Below are 19529 nucleotides of genomic sequence, written 5' to 3'. Positions count from 1 at the left end.
ATCTTGAGAAAAAAGAACAAGGTAGGAGGAATCACAATACTAGATACTAAATTATACTGCAAAGCCATTGTAATCAAAACAGCCTGGTACTGGCACAAGAACAGGCATATAGATCAATGAAACAAAACAGAGAACCCAGAATTCAACCCATGCCATTATACTAAATTAATGTTTAAAAAAAGGAGGCAAGAGCATAGAATGAATTAAAAACAATCTCTTAATAAATGGTGTTGGGACAGGTACATGCAAAAAAAAAAGTGAAACTGAACTACCAATTTATATCATACACAAGAATAAACTCAAAATGAATAAAAAACTTAAATGTAACTTGTGAAACCATAAAAATCCTATCAGAAGCCATAGGCAGAAAAATCTCATACATTTCTTGTAGCAGAATGTTCTCTAATACATCACCTCAGGCAACAGAAACAAATAAAAAATAAACAAATGGGGCTACAATAAAAAGCTCTGCACAGCAAAAGAAACCATAAACAAAATGAAAATGGATCACACTCGATGGAACAGCATATTTGTCAAGGATACTTTTGATAAGGAGTTAATTTCCAAAACATATAAAAACCTCATACAACTTAACAAAAGGAAGACAAAAATTCCATTTAAAAAATGGGCAGAGGAGCCCAGTCGCTGAGCCACTGCCAATGACGCAGCAACCTCCCCCTTGTGCCCCCCTCACTTCCCAATGCTCTGTCCCCCCTGCCTGCCTTCTCCTGCCACAGCCTTCTGCATGCCATTTCTACCAAGGAAAAGGAATTGTATCATATGTCCACTATGCAGAACCTCCACTCTTTCCACCGCTTTGCTGATGCAAGTAAGGGTGATAATCTGCTTCCTGCGGGCACTGAGGACTATATCCTTCTAAAACTCAACAGAGAAATGGCAGGAAGACCCTTACTACTGTCCAAGGGATTGCTGATGATTGCAATAAAAAAAAAAATTAGTCAAAGTGTTTAAAAAGAAATTTGCTTGCAGTGGTACTGTAATTGAGCATCCAGAATATACGGAGAAGTAATTCAGCTACAGGGTGACCAGCATAAGAACATATGTCAGTTTCTCATAGAAATTGGACTGCTTAAGGATGACCAGCTGAAGGTTCATGGGTTTTAAGTGCTTTTGGCTCACCGAAGCTTAAGTGAGGATTTCCTTGCAATAAGTAGAATTTCCCTTCTATCCCTTGTCACAAGTTTAAAAACCTCACAGCCTGTATAATGTAGGGGACCATTTGGGGTCTGCATTTAACTTGGACTAGTGTAACTCCTTGATGCAATAAACTGAAAAGAGCCATGCTGCCTAGTCATGAAATTCTTCATTTAAACAGAGGTCAAGCAGTAGGCACCTGGCAGTGTCCAGCCTGAAACACAGCAATAATGTGATGTTTCAACCAAGCCCAGAGCCCCCAGATCACAGACAGCTGTGTCTGGCCAGAAGCTCCTCACCAGAATTTCCTGCACTCAGAGAACATCCCACTTAAACAGCCTTCAGTGAAGCTGAGAGGAGGGGAGTAAGGCAGCAATGACATCTGTACCACTAGAGGAAGCCTTCAGTAGTCAAAGATCTCCAGCCTGACCAGGTGGATGGAGCTTAGAGCAGCCACCTTCCCTCTAGAGATGTGATAAGAACATCTGGCTTGCCACCAAGGTCTTTTTGACCAAACATATTCTAGCTAATTAATGTCCAAACATCAGAAGTTGAGGCCAACCTTCTATCAGAGTTAAACTTTTGACAAGGGAACAAATTTCAAACTGATGTGTCAGACATGTAGCTACTATAGAGCTTGCAACTTATTAGCAACAGCTGCCCAATGCCATGTGAAGTAACACACTGATTTTTTTTTGGGGGGGGGTCTACTTCAGTTTTAATGCTATGTAATGTATTTAAACCCTTATTTAATAAAACTTGTTTTCAGATATTTAAAAAGAGGGGGCAGAGGACCAGAATAGACACTTCTCCAAAGAGGACATACAGATGACCAAAAGACATATAAAAAATCCTCAATCACTAATCATCAGAGAGATACAAATTAGAACAATGAGGTATCATCTCACATCTGCCAGAATGGCTACCATCAACAAATCAACAAATAACAAGTGCTGGAAAGGATGTGGAAAAAAAAGGGAACCCTAGTATACTGCTGGTGGGAATGCAGACTAGTGCAGCCACTGTGGAAAACAGTATGGAGTTTCCTCAAAAAACTACAAATGGAACTGTCCTTTGACCTAGTGATCCCACTTCTAAGAATATATCCTAAGAATCCTGAAACATGAAGTAGAAAGAATATATGCCACCCTATATTTTATGGCAGCACTATTTATAATAGCTAAGATCTGGAAACAGCCCAAGTACACATCAGTAGATAAAAAAGATTTGGTGCATTTACAAAATTGATTTACTATGTAGTTGTAAAAAAGAAGGATCTCTTACCCTTTGAGACAACATGGAGGGTCCTGGAGAGTATTATGCTAAAACAAAATAAGCCAGTCAGAGAAAGACAAGTATCACATGATCTCACTTATAAGTAGAATCTAACAGCAAAATTAACTGATGGACAAAATAGATCCAGAGACATGGAAACATAGAACAGACTGATGAATCTCAGAGGAAAGTGGGGGGCTGAAAGAGATTAACCAAATAATTTACATGCATATGTACATAACCCATGGACACAAAAAATAGTGTGAAGGCAGGGTGAAGAGAATCAATGGGAAAAAAAGGGAGGGTATCTATAGTCAACAATAAATATAAATCTTTTTAAATCATAAGGAGAATAATAATATAAAATCATTTTGTATACACTTAATCAATAACAATTAGGTGATATAAGAGCAAGTTTTGAGTATGCAGGCCTTGATGTCTTGAAATAGCTGTCTGCCTTCAATGTCAGTAGTTTCTCATCTTTGAAGTCTTTGATCTCTACTGTAGATAGAAGCAAGTGTCAGTAGATGTCCATTCACAGTTAGGTACCTTTTTTAAATGAGAAATATGAATCCTTGAGTTAACTCCTTTGAGTTTGCCTGCATGTGTAAGGTATCTCACCAACGAAGAAAGAGAAACAGAGCCATAAAGGCAGGCAAAAGTTTTTTTGAAGCATTCCTAGGCGAGGTCACTGGTGCACATGGCAGGAGCCAGGTAAGTCGCGCTGCTACTTTTGCCTGGGGAAGACTTATAGGGATGTTAGGGACCTGGGTGGGGTGATTAGGTGTGGTGTCAGGTGACTGGCTAGCTGCTGGGGAGATTCAAATGTGGCACATGTTGGTTGGCTAAGAAGGGTGGTGGGATGTGACCAGGAGTGTTGCCTCAGCCACATCCAGGTAAGGCGGTTTCTCCCAAGTTAGGTTTTGATTTCTCCTCTGGCCACCTATTTCCAGGTCATGCAACTTCCTGGTCATGTGACTACTGGAGCTCACGGCCTTACATTCTAACCTTTTGTGTTAAATAGGGGCACCGCTTTCTGTCTGGCTACTTCCTGCTGGATAGGGGCATCATTTGTCTAGGAGGTTGGTGGCCAGTGGCTCAGTTGGAAGTCGCATGTAGGGATGAAGCAACATCTGGTTCACAGCCACTCGAGAAACCTCATGGATGCGGTTCTGCAAAATTTCAGTCCAGTGTAGTTTAGGATTTCAGTCCCCTGGTGTATCAGAGCCAACCAGGAGAATGGATTAGAGTGCACATCCTGCCAGGGCTGTAGGTGGCTGTCCAGAGCAGCCTCATTGTGGAGGATGATGCTGGACATCTGGCCCAGTTGTTCCATGGCCTCTGAGATGATGCAGGTATAGGTCTAAAAAATTTTTAGGATGGATAAGTATCTGAGTGCCATTTATAGACTTTTCCTCTACCCCCTTTACCCATTTCTCATCTCAGGCATCCTTGATAATGAGTTCAAAATCACTTGGCCCAAAATAATTTTTTTTACATGAGCAGTAGGGACAACCTCCATATGTCTCAGGCCACCATCGGCAGTAGTCTCGAGTCTGATCGTAGATGAAGCAGACAGTGGAACTAACCACATCAGGTATACTTTTCATTTTAGAATGTGGGGCTGTGATAGTTACCGCTGCCTGATAGCCACTGGGCTGGCAGTTCCCTGTGGCTATATAAGTGGAAATTACCCAATATTGTGTCCAGCTTTCTTGCACATAGAACTGCCAGACATAGGCATTGATCCAGTTAGTTGTGGTGAGGTTTCCCTGAAGGAGGGTCAGTAGGAGGAGGATCCATAGGACCCAGGTTTCAGGTAATCTGGAGGCAGGTGGGGCCCAAGTGCTCAGATGACCAGTGATGCTGGTGTGGAACCAGTTTGAGGCGAGAAACATGATACCAAGGTGCCTGCCCCAGGAGCTTGGCTGCTGTGGATGTGGTTAATATTACCATATGAGGTCCTGTCCACCTGGGTTGTAAGGAGCCAGGCTGGAGTTTCTGTATGAGGACACTGTCTCCTGGTTCGGGGGGAACTGTGGGCTGAGTGTCATTGGGGCTCCCCACAGGCAGAAGGGTCCAGTAAGTGTGTTCCTGCCACGTCCTCTTCTAACCATGTTGTCTGACAAGGTCCAGACATGGAGAGGAAAGCTTCAAGAAATGCATCTTCTAGGGAGAGGATGAGGCATGGGAGTGGGACTAATTGGTATTACAGGAATTATACTAAGAATTGTTATTCTGATTTAACTGATGACTAACCTGGGAATAGCAAACAAAATGTTTGAAATCTTGCTGTTTCAATTAAATTCTGAAGAAACGCCAGCTTTTCCTGAAACAGTCACCAGTGCATGTCCGGAATAGGTAAAATATTTCCCCCAAAAGTCTCTAATAAACAAGTCATAGATGAATTGCAATAGGTATAGGAGGCACCCTATACTCCTGTGTCTCCTCCCCAGATAGACGGAGTATTTCACAAAGGATTCCTGACTCTCCCTTGCCCTTTACAGGAGTATATAATGAAAATAGATTAAGAATAGTTAATCTTGTAGTGCTCCAAAGACGAACTACATGTCCCTTACACTAGCTTGCCTTTCATGAAACAGTTAGCATGCCAAGGTCCTCCCTGGTGCCCACGGTCCAAAAAACAATAATGTTCTATTCTATTTCAATTGAATAGATATTATAAGAAATGTTGCCCTTATCTCCTTGGAGGTCTTAAACAAAACATAGCTGATCTAGAAATAGAGAAAAGAAATAGGGGTTAGAATATAGTTAATCAATAACCTTAGACAAAGAATCAAAAAATCATATCTGGGTGCCAATATTTTCTTTTACAAAAATAAGTCTACCTGTTCCTTTCCTTTGCCTAATTGAAACTAACCTCCTGGAACTATGATACTTAACTTTCTGTTTCTGTAACCACAAATTCTTAACCTATGCCAAAAAAGAAATTATATAATCATAAAGAAAATTACAATAAATAGGAAGAGTGTCACACTGCCTCTGAGTCGTGTAGTCATCTGTCTCCCGGCACCGACGCCTTACCCACCTTCGGGACCTCCTGGATCCTGCTGCAGCTGGACTGCGGCATGTTCCCTTAAGAGATGTTGGAGCAACAACATAGGAAGGAGAGATAGGTGGCAAGAGGTGGGGGTTAACAGGTAAATTGCGGTTAATAAGAAATGGTCTGCTGTACACCAGTTCAAAGGGGCTGAGTTTGGTGGGGCCCTGTGGGGTAGCCCTAATCTTGGTGAGGGCTAAGGAAAGAAGGGCTTACCATGAGAGTCTGGCCTCAATAGATAGTTTGGCTAAGTGTTTTTTTAGGATACCATGGGCCCATTCAACTTTACCAGATGATTGGGGATGGTATGATATGTGGAGTTTCAAGGTGATGTTGAGGGAGTTTGCCACCTGCTGAACCACCTGGGCAGTGAAGGCTGGCCCATTGTCTTATTGGATTGTGGTAGGCAGCCCAAATCGTGAGATGATCTGTTCAATGAGGATAGAGGCGACGGTGTCGGCTGTTTCCTGGGGGTTAGGAAAGGCCTCAATCCATGCTGGAAAGGTATCAACAAAGGTTAGGAGGTAGTGGAGTTTCTTGTGAGAAGGCATGTGAGTGAAATCAATCTGCCAATCTTGGCCTGGCTGATGTCCTCTCATTTGGTGGGTGGGAAAATGGGGGCAGAGAGCCCCTTGCAGGGAGATTTTGTAATGGACGACACAGGCCACGTGTATCTTTTCATTTGTCTGTTGGAGGCCTGGAAAGAAAGAGAGTGGTTTCACAAACTGGTAAAGGGTTTTAGGTCCCACATGTAGGGAACAGTGGATGTCAGAGAGAAGGGCTGCAACCTCTTTTCCTGACAGAGCAATTTTGTCACCAAAAAATATCCATCCTTGACTGGATATTTTTTTCTCCTTTCTGAAGGAGGGTTTCTTCTTCCTGAGGAGTATATGAGGGCTTGATGGGGGTGGAGAGAAACGTGATAGGGGCAGGGGAAGTGCCCCCAGCGAGGCCCCGAGCCGTCGCATCTGCCCGAGCATTCCCTAGCACAACAGGGTCTTGGAGGTTTGATGTCCCCTGCAATGTACCACAGCCACCTCAGCAGGTAACAGGAGAGCCCCCAGGAGCTTAGAGATAAGGGTAGCATTTATTATGGGGGAGCCCGTGGTCGTGAGGAATCCCCGTTCTTTCCAGAGTGCAGAGTGGCTATGGGCGATAAGAAAGGCATATTTAGAGTCAGTGTAAATGGTTACATGTTTCCCTTGGGCTAGAGTGAGTGCCCGTGCAAGGGCAGTGAGTTCTGCCTTTTGGGAAGTGGTGCCGTCAGGTAGGTGCTGCGCCTCTAGGATGGAGGAAATGGTGACCACCGCGCAGGCCGCCCGCCGCAGTCCATTGGGCCCCAGTGTTGAACACCTGTCCACAAAGAGGACAAGGTCTGGGTCCTCTAGAGGATAATCTGACAGTCCCTCATGAGGCCTGCTGAGAAAGTCTGTTAGTTCCATACAGGAGTGAGAAGGTTCTAGTAGCACAGCCGGAATTGGAAGTAAAGTGGCTGGGTTGAGCTGGGGGGAAGGTGAAAGAGCGATGGGAGGGTTTTCTATAAATAGGAAATGAAATTCCTGTATCTGGGAGGGACCTAGTAAGGAAAGAGATTTATGTGATTGAAGGTCAGTGAGTCTATGTGATGAGAAAACAGATATAGGTTGGCGTAGGGTCAGTTTAGTTGCTTCTTTTGCAAGTTCAGCTGCAGCACCTAATGTTCGAAGGCTGGGCTGCCACCCTGGACAGTGGTGTCCAGCTGTTTGGAGAGGTACGCCACCGGGTGGTAGGTAGGCCCTATTGCTTGGGCCAGGACTCCTACCACATTCCTGTGTTTCTCATCTGTGAAAAGGTGAAAGGGGTGTCTGAGATCAGGCAGAGTGAGAGGAGATTAAAGTGTCCCGGAGGGTGGAGAAGGCCCTTTTCACAGTACTGGGTGAAGTGAGAGGTCCTGCAGGGGCCTCTCTAGCTGCTGTGTAGAGGGGCTTGGCTAGGAGGGTAAAAGTAGGTATCTAGTGCCTAAAGAAACCAATCAAGCCAAGGAAGGAAGAGATTTGTTCTGCAGTCTCAGGTGGCTGGAGGTTGTGGAAAGCTTGGGTCCAGTCCAGAGTGAGGCCTCTGTTGGTAGGGGTTAGAGAAACACCTAGGTAAATGACAGGCATGGTGTGAAGTTGGGCTTCAGCAGAGGAGACATGGTATCCCCTGGAGCCGAGGAAGTTAAGGAGAATAGCAGTTATGCTGTCTCGACGCGGACAGCGAAGGGCTGAAAAGGAGGAGGTCATCTATGTATTGAAGGAGGGTACTGGGCTCGAGTGAACAGGAAGCGAGATCCTGGCCAGAGCTCATCCAAATAGGTGTGGGTTGTCTCAAAACCCCTGTTGCAAGACAGTCCAGGTAAGTTGCTGAGCTATGTTGCTGTCCGAGTCAATCTAGGTAAAGGCAAATAGGAAGTAAGAGTCCAGGTGAAGAGGAACAGTAAAGAAAGTATCTTTATGCAAATTAAAACAACAATGAGGTATCACCTCACACCTGTCAGAATGGCCGCCATCAACATATCATCAAACAACAAGTGTTGGCGATGGTGTGGAGAAAAGGGGACTCTAGTGCACTGCTGGTATGAATGCAGACTGGTGCAGCCACTATGGAAAACAATATGGTGTTACCTCAAAAAGTAAAAAATTGAACTTCCATTTGACCCAGTGATCCCACTTCTAGGAATATACCCAAGAAGCCTGAAACACCAATCAGAAAGAATATATGTACCCCCATGTTTGTAGCAACACTATTTACAATAGCTAAGATCTGGAAACAGCCCAAGTGTCCATCAGTAGACGAATGGATGAAAAAGCTGTGGTACATATACACAATGGAGGACTATGCAGCTGTAAGAAAAAAGATCTCTTATCCTTTGAGACTACATGGAGGGACCTGGAAAGTATCATCCTAAGTGAAACAAGCCATACAGAGAAAGACAAGTTTCATATGATCTCACTTATTTGTGGAATATAATGAACATAACAATCTGAGGAAGTGGGTAGTCCCAGAGGCGAGAAAGTGGGATACAGACTGACAATCCCCTAAATAGGGGGGTGGTGGGGGAGAGATAACTGACAGAACTTATATGCATGTATGCATGAACAGTGGACATGGACAACAAACTGGGGAAAGGGCAGAGAGGGAGGGGGAGGGGGGAATCAGTGGGGGGGGAGGAGAAACATCTGTAACAAAAATTAATTACTAAAAAAAACATTAAAAAATTAAAAAATAAAATATAATAATAATAAAAGAAAGCATCTTTAAGGTCGAGGATGGTAAAGTGGGTGGTACCAGAGGGGATGTGTGAATGTGAGGTGTAAGGATTGGGGACTACCAGATGGAAGGGGACGATTCCTTCATTTATCAAACGTAGGTCCTGGACGAGGTGGTAAGCCCCTGAGGGTATTCTTTTTCTTTTTTTTCCTCTTTTTTTTTTAAGTGTAGTAAAATTTATTAAATTTTTTTTATTAATTAATTTTTGTTACAGATGTTTCTCCTTTTTCCCCCACTGATTCTCCACTCCCCCTCCCTCCCTGCCCTTTCCCCAGTTTGTTGACCATGTCCAGTGTTCATGCATACATGCATATAAGTTTGTTGATTTATCTCTCCCCCACCACCCCCCTATTTAGGGGATTGTCAGTCTGTATCCCACTTCTGTGTCTCAGGGACTACCCCCTTCCTCAGACTGTTATGTTCATTATATTCCACAAATAAGTGAGATCATATGAAACTTGTCTTTCTCTGTGTGGCTTGTTTCACTTAGGATGATACTTTCCAGGTCCCTCCATGTAGTCTCAAAGGATAAGAGATCTTTTTTCTTACAGCTGCATAGTCCTCCATTGTGTATATGTACCACAGCTTTTTTATACATTCGACTACTGATGGACACTTGGGTTGTTTCAAGATCTTAGCTATTGTAAATAGTGCTGCTACAAACATGGAGGTACATATATTCTTTCTGATTGGTGTTTCAGGCTTTTTAGGGTATATTCCTAGAAGTTGGAACACTGGGTCAAATGGAAGTTCAATTTTTAATTTCTTGAGGTAACACCATATTGTTTTTCATAGTGGCTGCACCAGTCTACATTCCCACCAGCAGTGTACTAGAGTCCTATTTTCTACACAACATCGCCAACACTTGTTGTTTGATGATATGTTGATGGCGGCCATTCTGACAGGTGTGAGGTGATACTTCATTGTTGTTTTAATTTGCATCTCTCTGATGATGAGTGGTGATGAGCATGTCTTCATATGTCACTTAGCCATTTGTATGTCCTGTTTGGAGAGGTGTCTATTTAGTTCCTCTGCCCATTTTTTAACTGGATTCTTTGTCTTCCTTTTGTGGAGTTGTATGAGCACTCTATATGTATTGGAAATTAAGCCCTTATCTGATATATCATTGGCAAGTATGCTCTCCCATGCAGTGGGCAGCCTTTCCGTTTTAATGATTGTATCTTTCACTGTGCAGAAGCTTTTGAATTTGATGTAGTCCCATGTGTTCATTTTCTCCTTTGTTTCTATTGCCTTAGGTTATGTGTCAGTAAAAAGTCTACTGGGTATGATGTCTGAAATTTTGTTGCCTACAGTTTCTTCTAGGATTTTTATGGATTCATGAGTTACATTTAAGTCTTTTATCCATTTTGAGTTTATTCTTGTGTAGGGTGTAAGTTGATAGTCTAGTTTCATTTTTCTGCATGTAGCTGTCCAATTTTCCCAGCACCATTTATTAAAGAGGCTGTCCTTACTCCACTGTATACCCTTGCCACCTTTGTTAATTGAGCATATTGCCTTGAGTCCATTTCTGGGTTCTCTGTTCTGTACCACTGGTCTATATGCCTGTTCCTGTGCCACTACCAGGCTGTTTTGATTACAGTGGTTTTGTAGTATAACCTGAAAGCTGGTATTGTGATCCCTCCAACTTTGTTCTTCCTTTTCAAGATTGCTGTGGCTATTCAAGGCCTTTTTGGTTCCATATGAACTTTTGAAATGATTGTTCTAATTCTGTGAAGTATGCTGTTGGTATTTTGATGGGGATTGCGTTGAATCTATAGATTGCTTTGGGTAATATGGACATTTTAATGATGTTAATTCTCCCAATCCATGAACAGGATATGTGCTTCCACTTTTTTATATCTTCCTCCATTTATTTATTCAATGACCTGTAGTTTTTTGCGAATCAGTCCTTTATTTCTTTGGTTAAGTTTATTCCTAGGTATCTTAATTTTTTTGCCGCAATGGTAAATGGGATTGTTTGCTTAGTTTCTTGTTTTGTGAGTTCATCATTGGTGTATAAGAATGCCATCGATTTCTTGACATTAATTTTGTATCCTGCTACTTTGCCAAATTCATTTATTAAGTCTAGTAAATTTTTGATGGAGTCTTTGGGGTTTTCTATGTAAAGTATCATGTCATTTGCAAATAATGACATTTTCACTACCTCCTTTCCAATTTGGATCCCTTTTATTTTTTCTTCCTGTCTGATTGCTGTGGCTAAGACTTCCACTACTATGTTAAATAGGAGTGGCGGAAGTGGGCATCCTTGCCTTGCTCCTGTTCTTAAGGGAAATGCTTTTAGTTTTTGCCAATTGAGTATGATGTTGGCTGTAGGTCTTTCATATATGGCCTTTATTATATCTAGATATGATCCCTCTATTTTCACACTGCTGAGCGTTCTTATCAGAAATGTATGCTGGATTTTGTCAAAGGCTTTTTCATCATCTATTGATATGATCATGTGGTTTTTATTCTTCATTTTATTTATGTGCTGTATCACATTTATGGATTTGCGAATATTGTACCAGCCTTGCATCCCTGAAATGAATCCCACTTGGTCATGGTGGATAATTTTTTTGGTGTATTGCTGGATCCGATTTGCTAGTATTTTGTTCAAAATTTTGGCATCTATGTTCATCAGGGATATTGGCCTGTAGTTTTCTTTCTTTGTTGTGTCTTTTTCTGGTTTTGGAATTAGAATTATGCTGGCTTCATAAAACAAGTTTAGAAGTCTTCCTTCTTTTTGAATTTTTTGAAACAGTTTGAGGAGAATGGGTATTAGGTCTTCTTGAATGTTCGGTAAAACTCCCCCATGAAGCCATCTAGGCCTGGGCTTTTGTTTGCTGGGAGTCTTGATTACATCTTCAATTTCTTCTGTTGTTATTGGTCTGTTCAAGTTTTCTATCTCTTCCTGATCCAGTTTTGGGAGACTATGTGTTTCTAGAAATTCATCCATTTAGCTTAGATTGTCGAATTTGTTGCCATAGAATTGTTCATAGTAGTTGTTAACGATCTTTTGTATTTCTGTGGTGTCAGTTTTTATCTCTCCTCTTTCATTTCTGATTTTGTGTATTTGGGTTCTCTCTCTTTGTTTCTTGGTGAGTCTAGCTAAGGGTCCATTAATCTTGTTTATCTTTTCAAAAAACCAGCTCTTTGTTTTATTGATCCTTTGAATTGTTTTTTTGGTCTCTATGTCATTTATTTCTGCTCTGATCCTTACTATTTCCTTCCTTCTACTTGCTCTGGGGTTTTCTTTTTGTTTGCTCTCTAGTTCTTTACGTTGTGAGGTTAGATAGTCTATTAGAGATTTTTCTTCTTTTTTGAGGTAGGCCTGTAGTGCTATGAACTTCCCTCTCAGAACTGCTTTCACTGCATCCCATAGATTTTGTGTTGTTGTGTCTTCATTTTCATTGGTTTCCAGGAATTTTTTAATTTCTTCCTTGATCTCCTCAGTGACCCATTTATTGTTTAATAAAATGCTATTTAGCTTCCATGTGTTCAAATGTCTTTGTATGTTCTTGCAATTGATTTCTGGTTTCATGCCATTGTGATCTGAAAAGATGCTTGATATAATTTCAATCTTCTTGAACTTGTAGAGACTTAGTTTGTGCCCTAACATGTGGTCTATCTTTGAGAATGTCCCATGTGCACTTGAGAAGAATGTGAATTCTGTAGTTTTGGGGTGTAGTTCTCTGTAGATATCTATTAAATCCATTTGGTCTAGTGCTTCACTTAGCGTCTCTGTTTCCTTGCTAATTTTTTGTCTAGAGGATCTATCAAGTGATGTCAGGGCGGTGTTGACATGCCCGGCTATGATTGTATTGCTATTGATTTCTCTTTTATTTTTTCATCCTCACCAGAGGACATTTTTCCATTTTTTGCACAGATAGAGTGGGTGGGAGAGAGAGAAACATCGAAGTGAAAGGGACACATCGAGTGGCTGCCACCCGCACGACCAACCAGGGCCGGGAACAAACTGCAACCAAGTACATGCCCTTAGCGGGAACTGAACCCGAGTCTCCCTGGACCGCAATCCGATGCTCTAACCGCTGAGCCAAACCGGCCAGGGCTCGATTTCTCATTTGAAGTCCTCCAGAAGTTTTTTAATATATTTTGGTGCTCCTATATTGGGTGCATATATGTTTATCAAGGTTATATCTTCCTGTTGGATAGATCCTTTCAATATTATGTAGTGGCCTTCTTTGTCTCTGATTATGGCCTTCATTCTGAAATCTATTTTATCAGATATGAGTATTGCTACCCCAGCTTTTTTTTCTTTTCTGTTTGCTTGGAAGATTTTTTTCCATCCCTTAACTTTCAATCTATGTGAGTCTTTTCAATCTATGTGAGGTGGGTCTCTTGTAAACAACAAATAGATGAGTCATGCTTTCTTATCCAATCAGCTACTCTGTGTCTTTTTATGGGAGCATTCAGTCCATTTACATTTAAGGTGCTTATTGATATGTACTTATTCATTGCCATTTTTGTTTAGTGTGGTTCTGTTTTTCTTCCTATTTTGCCTTGTAATTACAGCAGTCCTTTTAACATTTCTTGCAGTGCTGGTTTGGTGCTAATGTATTCCCTTAGCCTTTTTTTGTCTGGGAAGCTCTTTATTTGACCTTCCATTTTGAATGATAGCCTTGCTGGGTAGAGTAGTCTTGGATTCAGATCCTTGTTTTTCATGACCTTGATTACTTCATGCCATTCCCTTCTGGCCTGTAGTGTTTCTTGTGAGAAGTCAGCTGAGAGCCTTATGGGGTTTCCTTTGTAGGTAACCTGTTGCTTATCTCTTGCTTCTTTTAGTATTCTTTCTTTGTGTTAATTTTTTGGAAGTTTGATTACTATGTGTCTTGGTGTGGGCCTGTTTGGGTTCTTCTTACTTGGGGCTCTCTGTGCTTCTTGAACTTGAATGCCTCCTTCCTTCACCAAATTAGGGAAGTTTTCTGTCACTATTTCTTTGTATATATTCTCTAACCCTTGTTTATTTTCTTCTTCTTCAGGGACTCCTATGATGCGAATATAATTCCATTTCCAGTTGTCCCACAGTTCTCTTAAGCTGTCTTCCTGTTTTTTAATTGTTTTTTCCTTTTTGTTTTCTGATTGGTTTAATTTTTCTAGCCTGTCTTCTAATTCACTCATCCGGTCCTCAGCTTCCCCTACTCTGCTTTTTAGACCTTCCAATGTGTTTTTCATTTCTAATATGTCATTCTTCATTTATTCCTGTTTGTTTTTTATTTCCAACTCATTAATTTTCAACATTTCTATGTCTTTACTCATGGTGCTCATATCCTTACACATGCTGTTGAACTTCCTCAACATCGTGGCTCTAAATTCTAGTTCTGTTAACTTGCTTAACTGCACCTCATTTATCTCATCTTCTGTAGAGGTCTCTTGTTCCTTCATTTGGCTTTGTTTCTGTTTTTCACCATTTTGGCTATCACAGTGGGATTTGGAGTCTGCCAAATTTTCCCTGTGAGTGTTGGTGTTCTGCTGTTTGTGGCTCCCTCTCCCGGGTTTGGATGAGCCAGGGAGGACCCTCTTTAAACACCACCGTCAAGTCTTAGCTTTTCTGGTTAGTGTTGCTAGCCCAGGGAATGGTAGTTATCCTCTAGTTTTTTTGCCTGGAGGCTATTAATAGAGGTCACCTAAGCCCCTTGGTTTCTGAGTTGCCTGAAAAACTCCCTCAGGTGCTCAGTGTAAGTGGATTTCCCGAGCGAGTGAGGGGCAGCTGCTTGTTGTTAGTAGGCCTCAATTAGCATTTCAATGGCCACCAGGTGGAGTTGAATCTCTGAGGGAGGGGCCTCCACCTGGCATCTCCCCAGGGCCCTGGGAAGGAGTAAAATGACCACAGTCTTGCGTGGCTGCTCTCAGCGAAAGCTCTTAGCACTCTCCAAAACTCTCAGCGAAAGCTCTTAGCACTCTCCAAAACCCGAGTGTCCCCACACATTTCCAGTCCAATCTGCCTTCCCTCTGCTGGAGCCCAAGGTGAGTGGCTACTACCCATTTAGCCTCTGTCTAGAGTCTGTGTCATGGAGCTGTCTGGGACTTTTATCCCTAGAGCACTGCTTCCAGCCAAGGGCAGCAGCGGCTGTGGCACCAGCAGAGGGTTTTGCACTCAGTAGAAGCCCCAGGACTGAGCCGCAGTAGCGGGACACTGCCGGGGTGGCAGCACCTTCCAGCAGAGTCCCCTGGTCCCCGTGAGTCTGCGGCACCAGCCAAGGGCTTAGCACGCAGAGTTCGCAGGAGTCAGCCTGGGTAGCAGCGTCCCGCCAAGTCCCCTTGTTGGAGCCAGTCCCTGCCAGCCCATGCAGCACCAGCCGAGGGCGTAGCAGGCAGCAGAGTTCGCAGGACTCAGGCGGGGTCACAGCAGAGGTGTTAGCAGCAACTTCCCGCAGCTGAGTTTCCTGGGCCCAGCTAGTCCATGTGGCACCAGCGGAGGGCTTGGCAGGCAGCAGAGTTCGCAGGACTCAGGCAGGGTCGCAGCGGAGGCGTTAGCAGCAACTTCCCACTGCCAAGTCCCCTGGTCCCCGCCCAGGCCGCTGCGGACCGTGGGCTCCCGGCCCCCTCTCGCATCCTTGCAAGCCTAGCAGGATTGAGTCAGTGTCCCTGGTTATGTGGTCCTCCAAGGTGTCTTTCGGTTGCCCCTTCCTGAGGATTTGCCTTTATTTTTGTTGTGAATCCAGTTTGGTCCTGGGAGATGGTCTGTGTAGCTCCATTCACTCCACTGCCATTTTTCTTCCCCCCCAACCTGAGGGTTTTCAAACAGGAAGTATAGGGGTGTTGCAAGGTGAGTCAGTGGGAATCATCAGACCCTGACTTAAAAGATGGGTAATTATAGGTTTGAGACCCTGGGGGGTGAGTCGCCAAAATGGGGAACTGGGGCCTCGATGGATATTGTGAAGGGTCCTTCAGTTGAATTTGAATGAGAGTGTGGTGGGTAGCTATTATCAGGTAGAGGTGTCCCAGACTTGAGGGTTGACAACGTCTGGGGAGATAAAGGGTTAGAGAGAAGGAGGGTGGTTGGTGGTGGTGAGAGATTCTTCAGTGAGGAGGGATAAGAGAAGATGAGAGGAAGCCGTTCGGAGTGATGTCACTTGAATAGTAGCCCCAAGACTTTGTAATATGTCTCGGCCCAGAAGGGGCCCAGGGCAAGAGGGCATAACTAGGGCGAAGTGTGAAAAGGGGTATCTGTCTAGACTTCATGACAGAGGCTGTGTGCAAAGGGGAAAGGAGGGTGTCTCATTATTCCCATAACTGAGACCTGAGAAGAAACTAGAGGCCCAGAGTGAGATGGCAGAACAGAGAAGGTAGCCCCTGTGTCCACCAGGAATGAGATGGACTTGCCCGCTACCTGCAGCTTTACCCTGGGCTCAGCAAGGGTGATTGGGGTCCTCGAGTCCAGGTCGCATCAGTTATTCATGAGGCCAAGAAGCTCAAGCAATGGGCCCATTTGGCCGGCCTTTCCTCCACATGGAGGCACAGAGGATGAGCCTGTCACCCAAAAAAAGCAATGGCTCCACCAGTGACCAGGCTGTTTACAGTCTGGGAATGGTTTTGTAGGTTGCTGTGGACATGGGCATCAACAGGCCCAGTGGCCTTCGTTGCCACATTTGAAGCAGGCCCCTGGTGGGGTTTCTTCGGCCCAGAGATATTAAATCCCTTAGGTCGGGCATCTCCTGTACCCTGCCCATGCTGGGCTGCTGGCCTCAGGGCTGCCACTAAAGCCTGGGTTTGAAGGTTTACCTTCTGCTGCATTCGGGCCTGATGAGTGGCCTCAGCCTTGTCCTCCCGGGAATTAAAGACTTTAAATGCCATGTTCAACAGGTCTTGGATAGGGGTCTGAGGGCCCTCTTCTGCCTTTTTAAGTTTCTTTCTAATATCTGGAGCTGACTGGGAGGTAAAATGTGTAGTCCCTGCTACTGAAGCAGGGTTCAGTCAGGTGTGGAAAACCAGTCTCAGTCAGGCGGTTTATAAATAGAGCTGGGTTCTCATCAGGTTCCTGAGTGACTTCTCTTAGTTTGTCATAGTTAACTACCTTTTGGGCTGCCTTCTGCATGCCTGCCAAGAGGCATTGGACCATCTTGTCTGGCCTCCATCTACCATCCTGCCCTGCTTGATAAGTCCAATTGGGTTCTGCCTCGGGGACTGCCTGAGTCCCAATGGGCATCTGGTCATCTATAAGAAGCACCTGGTCAGCATAGGCTTGTGCCACTGTTTGTATCTGATCGCGTTCATCAGAGGTGAGAGTAGAGGACATAATGACATAAAGATCATGCCAGGTAAGGTCATAAGTCTGAGTGAGATATCTGAGCTCTTTAATAAAGGCTGTGGGATTGGTAAAATAAGATCCAAAATACTTTTCAATAGTGGATAAATCAAAGAGAGAGAAGGGGACATGGACCTGCACAAGTCCCTCTGCTCCTGCTACCTCACAGAGAGGGCAGAGGAGATCAGCTTTTTCCCATGGGTCATGATGTAATCACGTGTGGGTACTAACAGGGGAGGGGAGAGTGGGAGTCGAGATGGAGGGCAAAGGAGAGTTAGAGGCCGATGATTCAGGATAAGGTGGAAGAGAGTTAAGAGAGGGATCAGGCTGAATGGGAGGTAAGGACAGTTCCTCTGGGGGGTCAGCAAATGAGGAGAGGTCAGGAGCAGAGGGTCTGGAGGGAGTGTCTTTAGCTAGGAGGACCTGTGCCGTGGAACAGGAGGCACAGAGGTTAGGACGGGATCGCAAATACCAAAAAGCCTAAATATATATAATTTCCAACCATTTCCCATTTCTTTGGCAAAAGTTTTCTAAGTCGGTGAGTATGGTAAAATTGAAAGTCCCTTCAGGAGGCCATCTGGACTGGTTGTCCAGTAAGTATTGTGGCCAGGCCACAGTGGAGAAAAAGAACAGTTTCTATTTTTTGAAGCATTTTTTTGAAGCATTCCTGGGCGAGGTTCACTGGTCCACATGGCGGGGGCCAGGGAAATCGCACTGCTACTTTCACCCAGGGAAGATTTATAGGGACCTGGGTGGGGTGATTAGGTGTGGCATCAGGTGACTGGCTAGCTGCTGGGTAGATAGAACAGGGATCGATTTTTGAGAGATTTAAAATGAGACACCCTAAAGGAGTTTCTGGATCTGGTCAAGATTCCTGATTGCCCATGGTCAGCCCCAGCCCTGGAGTGATCAGAGATGAGAATTGGCATCCCACAACTCAATCTCTGATCACTGGACAAATGGATAGTCGGGGGGGTGGCCGGGGCATCTCCACAGAACCCCACGCACTTGGAATGGATAGGAGGTCCCTGATGCAGCTGTAATTAGGACAGGGAGCCCCAAAGGTGGAGGGAACTGAGGAGCAGCCAGAGGCAGGGGGACTTACCACACCATGCACTGAACTGGGTGGAAGGTCAGTGGTCTCTGGTCTTCCTCAGGAGGGAGAAAGAGGAGTGGCCCAGGCGGGCTCAAGCTCCTCCTGGGTTTCGGCACCATATGTAAGGTATCTCACTGAGGAAGAAAGAGAAACAAAGCCGCAAAGTTGGACAACAGTTTTATTGAAGCATTCCTGGGAGAGGTTCACTGGTCCACGTGGTGGGGGCCAAAGAAGTGGCGCTGCTACTTTCACCCAGGGAAGATTTATAGGGATGTTAGGGACCTGGGTGGGGTGATTAGGTGTGGCGTCAGGTGACTGGCTAGCTGCTGGGGAGATTCAAACATGGCACATGTTGGTTGGCTAAGAAGGGTGGTGGGATGTGACCAGGAGTGTTGCCTCAGCCACATCCAGGTAAGGCGGTTTCTCCCAAGTTAGGTTTTGATGTCTCCTCTGGCCACCTATTTCCAGGTCATGCAACTTCCTGGTCATGTGACTCCCCGGAGCTCGCTGGCTTTGCAGCATGTAGATTAGTTAGCAATACCTGTTAAAGTCCCCTCCAATGAGGTTGGAAAGTCTTTTATTTGATGTCTTTTTCAATAGACCAAATCTTCTGGTTGTAAGCCATGGTTTTTAAAGTCTTTGTCTCCCAGGAGTGCTCTGTGAAATGAATTGGTTACTAACTAATTTATTGATTTCTTTAAGCTAGTTAATAAGCCTTTGACTCCTTTTGGCAAAGTTGGTTCATGTGCCCCTTCATTCAAATACATAAGGAAGCCAGTGACTATTTCATAAGGAGAAAGTTTATGTTTACCAAAAGGAGTAGATCTTAGTGCACTATAGGGAAAGCTTTTATCCAGGGAAGAGGGAAGATTAAAGGCTTCTGAAATTTTGGTTAGCTGTATTTTTTTTTTTTTTTTTTTGATATGTGCCCCTAGCAGGAACCGAACCCAGGACTCTCCGGTCCACAGGCCGACGATCCAGCAGCTGAGCCAAACTGGCCAGGGCTAGTTGTATTTTGATTGCACTACTGGTATGTTTCACCAATCCAGAGGTCTGGGAGTGATGAGCACAGTGAAAATGCTTTAAAATAGGACAAATATTACAGATGGATTTTATTTGCCCAATGAAATTAGTCCTTTGGTCACTACATAACTCAGGGAAGTCCCCAATTCAGAAATATTTTTTTAATAACAATTTACCAACCATTAAACCATTAAGGCTGTTGTTCTCCTAAAAGGGAATGTGTCAACCCAGTGAGATTATATATATAATCTCCCTGAAATGGTGGCATTTGGATAAAATCCAATTACTATACTACAAATGGACCTAAAGGAAGTGGGCAATGTCCTTGAGATCCATGAAGTGGATTTTCTGGGTTATATTTTGGA

At 43.9% G+C, this 19529-nt stretch overlaps 1 pseudogene; it reads left to right on the top strand.

Moving 5' to 3' along the window:
- The first annotated feature begins 780 nt into the window (after positions 1–780).
- Positions 781–1125, top strand: LOC118616331 (annotated as a pseudogene).
- Positions 1126–19529: the final 18404 nt, after the last annotated feature.

Source organism: Molossus molossus, unplaced genomic scaffold, assembly GCF_014108415.1.
Source record: "Molossus molossus isolate mMolMol1 unplaced genomic scaffold, mMolMol1.p scaffold_m16_p_4, whole genome shotgun sequence".
In the NCBI taxonomy this organism is placed as follows: domain Eukaryota; kingdom Metazoa; phylum Chordata; class Mammalia; order Chiroptera; family Molossidae; genus Molossus; species Molossus molossus.
Note: the sequence above shows the minus strand (reverse complement) of the source record. Positions and strands in the feature narration are given on the sequence as shown.